Source organism: Sparus aurata, chromosome 4 (assembly GCF_900880675.1).
Source record: "Sparus aurata chromosome 4, fSpaAur1.1, whole genome shotgun sequence".
Taxonomy (NCBI): domain Eukaryota; kingdom Metazoa; phylum Chordata; class Actinopteri; order Spariformes; family Sparidae; genus Sparus; species Sparus aurata.
The window spans coordinates 37,665,234-37,677,517 of NC_044190.1; the positions used below are offsets into that span (position 1 = coordinate 37,665,234).

General features: G+C 41.6%; 1 protein-coding gene across 2 annotated transcripts in view; it reads left to right on the forward strand.

Moving 5' to 3' along the window:
- Positions 1-12,284, forward strand: part of map1aa (microtubule-associated protein 1Aa) — a 56,399-nt gene that overhangs the window by 26,170 nt on the left and 17,945 nt on the right. Inside the window, exon 1 of one of the 2 annotated variants that reach the window (XM_030414046.1) lies at positions 2,633-3,040. The exons of the other annotated variant lie outside the window; for it this stretch is intronic. The gene's annotated coding sequence lies outside the window, so the exon portion shown is untranslated. Of the gene's footprint in view, positions 1-2,632; positions 3,041-12,284 lie in introns of those variants that run through there. 2 annotated transcript variants of the gene reach the window in all.

Genomic DNA, 12,284 nt, shown 5'->3' on the forward strand with positions numbered 1-12,284 from the left:
ACTCATTGCAAACATGTTCAGATGTGGCACTGTAGGAGGAGTTTGTTACAAAGGACAAAACCACTACGAAATTCACAATGTCCGACCTCCTGTTGGGTTAAGGTCACGGCTGCAAGAGACTTGTTTGGAGATCTCGGTGTGATGATCATGTGTGCAGAATTTCATGGATGTATGTCAAGCTAGCCGTCGGGGCTGCCACATGGTGAAGCTCGAGGAAACATCAGAGTACAAATGAATTCCTTACAAGATGTTGTGGAGATACTTGTTGAGATATTTCAGACTGGACCATGCGAGCAACTGCTGGTGCTGTTCTTGGCCTGAGGAAAGCCTTCACCGTGAATGTGAGGGACGTACAGTATTTACACGCTCTCTCTGACCTTGGGTTATAAAAAAAACACTTGCTCAGAAATGTAGGTTATATTTAACAGCTCGGGCTGATGAGCTGCTCCCCTCAGGTCACAGAGAACAGAGTCAGTCAGTCACGGCCGTTACACTTCTGTATCTCTGAAACATTTTAGTCTACAAATAACAAAAACAACATGTGACCTTGACCAGCTGCTGTATGTGTGCATCCCTCTGTGTGTGAGAGAGTCGAGGGTGATGTAAGGAGTGGAGGAGGGAGGAGGGAAGAGAGGAGGGAGGAGAGGAGGGAGGAGAGGAAAAGCTGAGACTAACGGCACGTCTGGAGAGAAGGGCGCGGCCGGCCGGGCGTCCGAGCTGCACGGCTAACAGCTGTCTGACATTTAGAGGAGACTGCCGGTCATCTGAGATGATGCTGCATCAGTGAGTGGATGTGATGCTCTTGAGTTTCACTAACAGGCTTTTTACAGAGGAAGTTAAGATACCAGAGACACTCCAGGCATCACTCCTTCCAAATACATGATTCATTTAATTTTTTCTGCACAGAAATCTTAAACTTGATCAGCGTCAGTCTCATCACATTTAACTTTGTTTCTTCTTTCCCCGCTTTGTGAGTTATTTCTGTACAAGAGAAGAATTGCCTGTGTGATCCAAACAGTTATTTAAGGGACAGAGTGATAAATGTGGAGACTATTTTTTGACAGGGACGGTCCGTCTCTGTGAAAAGCATCAGTGTTTCTGTCTGTAAGTTAAATGCTGTGAGTCATAGTTTACAGAGAAGAAGGTCGGCAGAGCTGAGAGTCTATTTTAGTTTGTGTCTGTCCCGCCCAGCAGCTGCTGTTTGAGTCACAGCTGTTTGAAAAGTCCCCTTCTCAAAACACTTCCCACTCCATCATAATAATAATGTCCAGATACTCAATACTTTTATGCATCATCACTTCACTTCCACGGTAAACTTTGTATGTGGGACGGATTCAAAGTGATTAATGTTGGTAGCTATTGTTGAGAGTCAACGACAATCATGTTTTCCAAAAGAGTCAAATTCACTTTAACATCGTTCAGTTTTTCTGTTACCTGAAGATTATTAGATGATTTGTGCGTCCACGCGGCACACAGCGACGGGTTCTGGTTTCATTTAACCTGTTTGGGAGTCAGTTTGCAGAGACTTCAGTGAGGTAATGATTCATCGTTTTGTTAGCTCACATGCAGATTCTTTCAGATTTTTATTCATCAGCATGCTAACAGGCTAAACAGCTGCGTCACGTGCAACATGCTAACAATTAGCAGATTTCCATCAGTAATGTTGGTTGTTTGACGGTGAAGACAACAACTCCCATGATCCCACACTACTCATGTCTTTTGTTTTGTTTTTATTTGTTCAGCATGCTAACATTTAGCATATTATCAGGCTAAATGTTTGCATGTTACCTGAGCTTCAACAAATGACTATATTTTATAATCAGCTGATTATTTTAGTGACTGATTGATTCATAATTTTGTCCATAAAGCATTTTGCTGATGATAGATTTTTGCAGATAAAACACACAGTATGTAGTTTCAGCCACTAGGGGTTGCTCAATCAAAACAAAACAAAAGACTGAGTAGCGTGGGATCATGGGAGTTGTTGTCTTTGTTGTTGTCGGTCGTGTTACGGCTGAACCCCGGGCTTTGGAGTCGATTCCAACCATTTCAGACGGGGCTGCACAGACCTGATGGTGCCAGGCAGGAAGTCAGACAGCAGAGTGGCATCGTGCATCCTGTCAACTTTCAAAATAAAACAACCTGTGCAGACTCACAGTCCACAGCACAACAAAGTCATAAATATTAACATCAAAGACACAATAATAAAATGATTGAAATCTGTTTGATGTGACTGTTATTCAGGTTTATTTTTATTTTTATATTTTAGTCCTGTTATTTAATAACACTCCAACTCTCCTGACAGTTATTGCGACTGGTGACCAAAATAAAACGCAGCGATACTTTGAATAAAAAACAGATTTTTTCTAGTTTAAACATAGTCGGAAAGATTTGTGATGATGAGCAGCAGGAGAGAAACAGAAACTCATTTTATTTTAGTATTGTGGTGACTAAAGTAAAGTAAAAGACAGCATTTTTGTGTCTAGTAACGGATTACTTTTATGAAACACTAACTAAATAACTGATCACTTGGATTTCTGCATCATCTTGCACTCGAAGCTGTCTTTTCCTGATTCACTTGAACGCTCCTGGATCGTTTTTTACTCCCTCTGAAGCTGAAGCGTACGAGCGGTCCGTGAACGCAGCACGCGGCAGCAGAGTGTAGGTGTTGAGCTGAAGCAGGCCGACCCTGCCTTCATCCTCATCCTCATCCGCAGCAGCAGCAGCAGCAGCAGCACCGCCCCTCCCTCTGCTCCATCCTCTGCTCCATCCTCCACACCACTGACGGACGGTAAGACTCCTCACTGACCGATTATCGTCGCTGTAGAGCCGCTGACAGGCTGCGGGCAGGGCGCTGGACAGCCGCTCCTCCTCGTTATAAAAGCAGGCGCAGGGAGGTTCGGATGCTGAGCGGAGCGGCGGTTCTGGTCGGGCGGCTGGTTTTATAACACCGCATCGTTAATCTGGAGCGTCACTGGAGGAATCTGACTGCAGGACTGACAGTGTGTCGTGTTTTCTGAGGCCGTGGACGAGTTTTAATGTGAGTAACATCCTGACTCGTGATAATCCATTTCTCTGCAGATGTATTGATCCGTGCCGCTTCTATAAATGGTGTCAATGCTCCTTTAAACCCAGCACCTGTACGTGCACGCGGCTGGTGTTGGTCACAGTCTGTACCTGCTGGTTAAAGGATGCTGAGGTCATCCATGAGTCCACAGAACATCCTGCTCAGATCATCACAGCCTCGATCAGCATGGTATTATTATTATTATTACGTCTAAATGTTAAAGGGGCAGTGTGTAGTTTTAAAGTAAGCAATACCAACTCAGGATTTTAATATTTACAGTATTAATGAGGTGATAAAATACAAACTCAGAGATATTTATCTTTCCACAGCTGAATGAATATTATTGTGATATCTATAGAAATAAAATGGTAACAAATCTATCTTTACCTTTATTTATAATGTGTTCTGTGTCTTTTTTGGCAAATAAATATATTAAAATATGAGTGTAGAGAGTCTGTAACCATAAAAAAGTGAATAAAAAGAAGAATATATATCGACCTCTCAGTTACAAGTGAAACATAAACAATAGATGAACGTCATCGCCTGATAATTCACACATAGTCATCTTATTTGTATTATTAAAGGAGCACTATGTAGATTTAGAGAGGAAAGTCAAACTCAACAAAAAATAATGTTTGTATTTAAAATATTAACGAGGTGATAATCCAAATGCAGATGCATTGATTATATCTCAGAGGAAAACAAGTTCCCAGAAGACTGTTGAAGATGGCAGGGTCCGCCACCCATAAACAGAGTAAAACAGCGTGAAATTTTTGTCAGTGAAGATTTTTCTTTTCCAATCAAAAATGTCTTCCCTAAAACTGCAGAGTGCTCCTTTAAAATGTCCTCTGTGTGGATGTCAACTCCCATCATGACGGACTGAATGATGCTTGAAAGAAATCCCTTTATCTTATTGTTATGACTTTATGTTTGGCCTAAATAAAAGGTTCAATTTAGGAATATTGAATAAAAAATTGCTTTTTATGTGTAATTTTTGGCTGTAAACATCTCGTCAGGTTGTCAAAACCCCTGAGTTAGTGTTACATAATGATACATATCACTGCTGAATATTTTAAACGGTTGAAATCAGGGACCTCGTAATGTTGTGAACCTCGATTAAAATATTGATTATTGACGTATTGTGTTGAAGGTGCATTCACTGATTTTTTTTCAGCCTAAACAAACTAAATTAATAAACTCTCTTTGTTTTCACGACTGAATAAACAAACTGACCAGTTTCATACCGTTTTACTTTGTCTATATGTGGCGGACCCTGACACCCAAAAAAGGGAAAAAATATTTCTGAGTTTGTTTTATTACCTCATTAATATTGTAAATATCTTCTCTGAAACTACACAGTGCTTCTTTAATAATTCATATGTGAAGATATAATAATAATCTTTAGTTCATGACGTCACCTTATCACTTTATTTTCAAAAAAAAAAAACAATACACAGAGAAGATAAAGTTAAAGATAGATCAGATTGTTATTTAATTTCTCTAGATATCGTTTTGATATCATCGAGAATTTGTTTTAGCCGCAATAATCGTCTAGTTTTTTCTGCAATATCAGAACAAACAGTCCTCCTGCAGCTCTCTGCTGTTAGCCAAGAGAAGTTGTGTCTCGTTCTCATGTTGTAGCCTCGTTATATTGACATTTAATTAAAAAATCTAAAATTTAATGCCATCAATGTTGAATCCTCTCCATGGTATCGAAAACAGCATCGAATCGTGACGTCACGACTCTGGATTAACAAAAAAAAAGAGCTGCAACGATTAATCGATTAATTTATTAACTGTTTTGATCATAGATGAATTAGATTGATTCATTTTTAAAAGAAAGTACGATAATATCAATCCAGCTTCTTAAATATGAATATTTACGATGTCTTTCCTCGTCGCACCATTTTCTGTTTAGCAATCAAGCGACTAATTGGCTGTGTCTCAGTTCAGGGTCTGCATCCTCTGAAGGACCCGGCCTTTGTGGTCTTTGAAGGCGAGTCCTTCAGAGAGACCTTGTTAACCTCGTCATTGTTAAATGTGACGGTCTAGCCTTTGGACTATTCCTGGTTGCGTCACCAGATGTTTTACCCTTACGTCACGATTTCTGCCGCCCAGGCCCACGAAAGTGACGATCTACGCCACGTGATATTGCCATTTTATCTCTTTCTTTCTTCTTTTTCGGGTGCGCAACAAATCTTGGGATATGTGAGGCCAAGAAGGATCGTAGCGGTGCATCCTCTAAAAACAGGGAGAAGAAGGAGCATTTGGAGGAGCCTTCACGCGGCGTTGTGGCGTAATTGGCCTTCAAATTCTCCTCCGAAGGATGCAGACCCTGAATTGAGACACAGCAATGAATTAAGCAATCAACAGATCAATCGTCTGCGAAAACAACAGTTAGTTGCCGCTCTATCAGGAACAACACTCAGCATCAGGACCTCTGTGTTCTCAGCTGTAGCCACGTCCTTCTGTGGCAGAGCTGAACTCTGTTATTATGAATCAGGATGATGTTGCAGTTTACAGTCCTGAAGTGACGGCAGCCCGCAGTGTAAACAGCTTCTCTGACTCACGTTCACGTAGTTTGTGGTCATTTGTCAGTGCACGCTTGCTGCTCTCAATTCAGCTGAGTAAATTTGGGTGACCTGATTTTGATGGTGGAGGGGAAAAAAACAACAACACCGTCTTCTGTCCTGAAGGCAACAGCTGAGACTCGGAGCAGCAGCAGCAGCAGCAGCAGCAGCAGCAGCTCATTCGATCACATGAAAAGCCGTGTAGGGACGATGTGGATCAGGCTCCGCTCGCCGAATAACCCCAAACTTATGCAACCGACTAGACAAAAACGTCTAAAAATAGAAAGGTACACAGAGACGAGTGACAGCTGCTTTACTCCTGAAACCTCGGCTGCAGAGGAACGTTAAATCCGTCGTGTTGATTTAAACGATGCATGAGAAGCTTCTTCTGAGGTCGCTGGCACAGATTGACTCATGTTATAACTAACTCAGTTTTTTGATTATAAATTAATCTTTTAAGTCCTTTTATCTGTTTATATAAGTGAAATTGAACACAGTTTAGGTTGTTGGACTGCATCTTTGAATTATATATTCATAGGAGGTCCAGAACATTGTGTAAAATGCAATTCACAATATTCTGGAAGCCCAAGTGGATGTCTTCAACTGAGTTCAAACAATTCTTAGGTAATTAACGAGCTGACTGACCAAAGAAATGTAATTTGACAAACCGTTTTATAATCAACTAATCCTTTAAAAAGTTATTTAAAGGACAGTGTCAGCCACTCCGATGTGAAGATCTGCTGTGTTTTCTAGTTTTCTATGGCAGTAAACTGAACATCTGTCAGTGTTAGGATCAGTTATGTTCTCAGTTAATCATTCATTTTGTAAAATATCAGCATCATTAGTGAAAGATACCCATGACAAGACGAACAGTCCAACACCCAGAGATAATATGTTTACATTACCATATGTAGAAGCAAAGCAACATTTGTGCTTTAAAAATGAGTGAAAGATAGAATATAGAAGAATTCTGGATTATAATGTCTGAAACCACTGGACCATTTATATAGATGTGTTCTTACATTAACCTGAATGTATTCCAACAACGCTGAAATCAGAGAAATCCACAAGTTTACTCGAGGTAACGTTGTGTTTCATTCAGTCGCTGCTGTTACTTATAACTCTGAGAAAGTCTGAGTGAGGAAGGAAGTCGACGAACGAGAATAAAGATAACGTGACAAAACTTATGAACTCGTCGTGACGGCAGGATCCTTTGTGTTTATTGTGCCTCAAACAGCCTGATTAGTTTACTGTACATTATCTGTAGGCTAACGTTAGCGAACAACAGCTCACACAAAGGGTGTGTGTGACCGAGTGTTTGAATTAACATTGAAGTCAACTCTGACTGAACTCAGAACTCAGCAGAGACTCTGGTTCTCTCTCTTCTTCTTCTTCCCCTCTCCTCTCTGTAAGCTCGCCTCCCATCGGATCAGAGCAGAATCTGATCAGATTTCAGGTGTTTACTCCTTCAGGAGGTCTGGATCTGTCCATCACAACACTCAGCAGACAGCTTTTGTTTTGATAGAGCGCCCCCTAGTGGCAGAGATTACACAGTGTGCATTTCACTGATTTATAATGTTGCAGATTGAGTGTTTTTAGCATTTTGAAGACGTCATGTTAGTTGCAGCGTTCTGTACATTATAAATAAATCACACAGTTAACCAACCGGTGGTTTATTTGTACGACCCTGACGGGAATCTGTCTCTGAAATGTCCTTCAGCCTGCGTCATCTACGACTGAGCTGAGCAGGAGGACGGAGCAGCTCGTCTGTCATCATGTTTCACTCGCTGCGTTTCATAAAGTCGACTGAATGAGATCAGGTTGTTTTCTTTGTATTATTATATTCTCCTGTACACAAACCCCACACATTAATCCTGCCTCTTCTTAGAAACACCCCCCATACATACACTCCCTGTAGTGTGCTCTGTGAACTCCCATCATGCCTCAGGCTGGGTGAGGCAGAGTGCTGAGCTCAGCAGGATCAGGCGGGGTGGAGCGTGGAGGCAGCAGCTCAGATACTCTTTTCTTTGTGGTTTGGTTGAGGTGTGGCCCTCGACTGACTGCTGATACGTTCACTCCACCGGTGTAGAAACCAGCTCAGGCTTTTCTTCAAGAAAAAGACGCACAAACTGAAGAACTGATGCATCTTAATTCCTGTTGTTGCAGGTTTTGGTGTCAGAAAAAGATTTATATCTTGACATTTTGGCGCATAATCTCACTTAGATGCTACTTTCTTGTTAATTGTGTCATATACAGAGTGTAATGACATATTTTATGACCAGAAATTAAACAAATATACTTTGTACGATTTAGATTTTTTGCAGTGTAATTCTTAATCTAATGAATTGATTGTGTGCATCACCGCCTCGTTAATCTTCTTCCTCTCAGCCATAGAGCTCCATTATTGTTCTAAAAACGATTAAAAACACATCAATGAGCCACACAGTTGTTCGTCCGTCACCACGAACACACACACACACACACACACACACTGTAGTTTATTTAGACTCACTTCCACCCACATACACACACACACACACACCATCCTGTTGCCACAAATACTCACCAGAGCAGCAAATGTTGGATTAATCCGCTGCTGAAAATAGTCCCCAGCGAATGTCTGATTACAGCTACAGTGAGCGGCTATTTTAGGAAGTTACTGGGCCAGTTTTTAAATAATGAAACTATAAATCTGTGAGCTGCTTTTAAACATGTATGTCTTCAGTAGGAGCTGATGGACTTTGAGCTGGAAGTGTAGTAGTAAGTAGTAATATAGAATAACACCAGTGTTTCCCTTAAGATGCTCATATACTGTATGCATGACACATGGTGTTTTTTTAACTTGTGCTAACTGGTTTCGGATGCTGCTTACAGGCTCGTTGCCCAAGGAAAGATTTTTTTGCAGCAGTTGAAGGAAGTGAAATATCCTCAGAGCAACTTGTGACATTTTAAGACACGGTAAAGTATTAATGACATTTATTGAAATCTAGGTGAGTTTGAGTGTCGGCTGCTGTGATGGATCACCTGGAATTCGTCCTGAGTGAATCCTGCATGTGTGAATGTTCATTTAATCTGAAGCGTTTGTGCTCAAGTGGCTCTTAAGATGATGATTCTGAGCAGATGTGGATGCGTCAGTCAAAAGTGAAATTTAATGAGTTAAATTGAGGAAAAAGATGTTCAAGGGTAAGATATGAGGAGAAATTTAGTTAAAAACAATCATCAACAGAAAGTGAAGTGAAAGATAGATGCACTGTGGTGTAGAGATATCTACGGATGTTAGCATGCTATCAGCTAGCCCCGGCCCATCCTGTCTCGTAAAGGTGATAATCTGATAAACCTCGTAGTTTCAGCCGGGAGATGTAAACAGTCACCTCTAGTTTGGTCCAAATAAATCCTAAATTCACAGAGTAAGATCTGAAAATATTTCAGCTCTACACGTCGTTTTCACTCACTGCTTATGTCCGACCCATGTGTCTCCATCGGAGTCATAGTCCTGGTCAGAGCCGCTGTAAATCACCTCTGTACTGTACTCTGTCTCAGACGATATGTTCAGTCCCAGTCCGGTGTGTTCGTGTTCACTTTGAAGCTGCTGAGCCTGATTAAGCTGAGCACTGTTCCCTGTGCTGAGTCTCTCTGTGGTCCTGATCTGGCCAACTGAGCCACGAGCTAAGTTGCTAATGGTAGCTAGCTGTAGCCAAGGTTAGCTAGCACAGAGCAGAAGGTTGATCTGCTGCCCTCTTTTGCTGGATCAGAGATTTTGTACCTTTTTTCTCAAACTGATTAATTGGTTATAAAAAAAGATTGACCAGTTGTTGCTGCTGCAGTTATAGCTACATCCATTATATCTGTACAGTGTGTCCATACTGATGCTCCTTTATGTGAGCCAGCTGGTTGCAGCAGCCTCACAGTCAGGTAGTTTTTAATATCGCTGAGCCTGCTGCTGCACCACAGGCGCTAATTCAGCCCTTTGATTATTTCCCTAGTGGCTCACCTGTAAAAAGCACCAGTGTACATCGACTGACGGAGAGCAGCGGGTACAAATCACCTGCACGACTCACCGTTACGTCCCTCTAAGGAAATGTACGCTGGAAGGATTTCCTTTATAACCTCGGTCCGTGTTGGACTCGTGATTCACTGTAATGTTTCCTCCCCTGCAGTTACAGCTCGGCGCTCGTTTATGTGTTCTGAACAGTTTGATGGACGAGGAGTTAATTGATGAACCAGGACGGAGCAGTGATTTACTGATGCACCGATCAATCACGTTACCCTGCGTGTAGCTGCTGTATTCACTCTGTTCTCTGCTGGAGAAGCCGACTCTTCACACCATCAACCGCAGGTGGAGTTTGACATTAGAGCCGGCGGAGGGAATCATTTTTTATCCTCCTGTATGCGATTACGTCTTTCACTTGTGAGCGCACACAACTGAAGCAGACTCACAACCACAAAGTTGAAGTTTGTTAAAAGTGAATTATCAATTTCTGTGGGGTTTAATTAAACAGCAAGGCTTTAATATTAAAAATATCCCTTTTAAATAATTTCACACACATGAAATTGAAAACTGAAATATGCAGACTCACTCGTAGATCACTGCTCGCTGTGTAACACAAGGACAGTTTGCTGAATCGCTGACGGGAGCGAACTTGAGCCACGTCACATGACCGCTCAAAAATGTATTTATTACAAAATAAAACAGAAGGTCAGATTTACAAGATCACTTATGAAATATAGATATTTGTATTTAAACAAGAAATAATTTTGTTGGACCTATTTTAGACTCAATTTAGTGACATTTTCTGGCCACTCGAGGGTTAAACTATCTGTACTTAGTAAAAAAAGTAACTAGTTACATTAGAAAGTTGCTCTTTATAAAAGTAAAACTGAGCTTAAATTAACAATATTTCAATTTTAAAGATCAGAGTTATCGTGAACATTGTATGTCGGGCAAATTACCTTCAAAATGCAAAATGTACATATTACTTTATTTAAAAGTAGTGTATTACATTACAGGATTACTGTCTGCACAATATATAATATTATTACACTACTTTTTAGTTACTTTGAACAATGAAATAGCCTAGACCTTGCATACAGTGATGAGCAGGCAGACAGAGGATCACAGTCAGATTTATTACGAGGTGGAAAAAATATTTTTATTTGTACAGAACAGAACAAGGAACACATGGTGTTATTCAAGAGCGTAAATCAAAGTGCACTCGGAAGATCAGGATTCATTATCAGGCTCGTTAAAGTCACAGAGAGACTGAACACAGAACTTATAGTCTATATTAATATGTTCATGTTGGTGCGGATGGGTTCTTAAAAAAACTACAATGAAAGCTTCACTTACGCCGACAACGCCGATTGTGACATAAAGCGTTACGTGACATAACAGTAATGATATATCATGAAATATAGAATTGTGTCACTGTATCGCTTTACTTTCCTGACACTGGTCATGACATCTCGACAGCTCTGAGCTTCCTGGTACCACGTAGCACATCCTCAAAAAGACGAACTGAAAATGTAAATGACTGTTGTCAGCGCATACAAACCAACGATCTGTTGCTCTTTACAAATCAACACTCAGTCGTCCAGCAACAGCACAGACGTCACTGCTGAATAAAAACAATGGATTCAGAGCGTCGTGACACCTCCGTCTGTGACTGAGCCCAACCAGTCTCACTTTGGTCCAGACTGAATTGTCTTTTTCGAGTGTTCCTGTAACAAACAGTAATTTTGTGGTAATTATTAGAGCACGGCCAATAACTCCACTCATTATCTTCACATTCAGCTTCCCCCCGCTGTGACTAACAACCCTCTTAAGTGAGTCCGACCAGTCATAACAAGGCCAGCTTCATTCTTTTCTTCTGAGGGAGCGATATCGTTCATCACGCTGCCGCCTGCGATGAAGCGGCCTGTAGGTTATAAACGGAGTGAACGAGCAGCGACCTGCCAGACGGACGAGCCTGAACTTCATCAGTCTGTTCTTCAGAGCGTCTGTGGACAAAATGTCTCTGATAGCTGCGACTCTACCCGCTTAATAACTCATTCTGAACTCTGGATAATCTGAATTGTAAGTCGCTATCAGCGGGGAAAAAAACAGCGAGTTGTGTTGCGTGAGAGTCGGTTATTCATCTTGGATTTCTGTCGACAGCACAGGCCACATTTTCCTGTTGTATTTTGGAGCACGGACGGTAAACAGCAGAAGAATCGCTCCACGTGGACTCACACAGACCGACAGATACGGGACGTGGTCTACTTCCAGCCGACGTCCCTCCTGGCCTCAGGTGGCATCTGAAGCCTCAGACCGGCAACAAAAAACTGTGCAGAAGAAGAACGAGAGTCGCTGCAGCTCGGGTAGTAGCGGCTGCTTCCCATCATGCACCAGAGGCACGAGTGTGTAGGCTCGCTCTGCTTTCCATTTATTCTTTAACGCTGTAAAACACCCACTCACTATCAGACACCTCGCTCAGATTATCGGGTGGAGAAGGAAGCTTTTCCTTCTGCACCATCTTATTGTATAAAGCTCAGTGAGACAAAACGCATCAGCTGGAGGATTAAGAGCGTCTGCGTGCACTAATACGAGACACAGGAAGTCTATTCATGACGCCGACAAGACAATAACACCAACAATTCAGCAGCTGAGT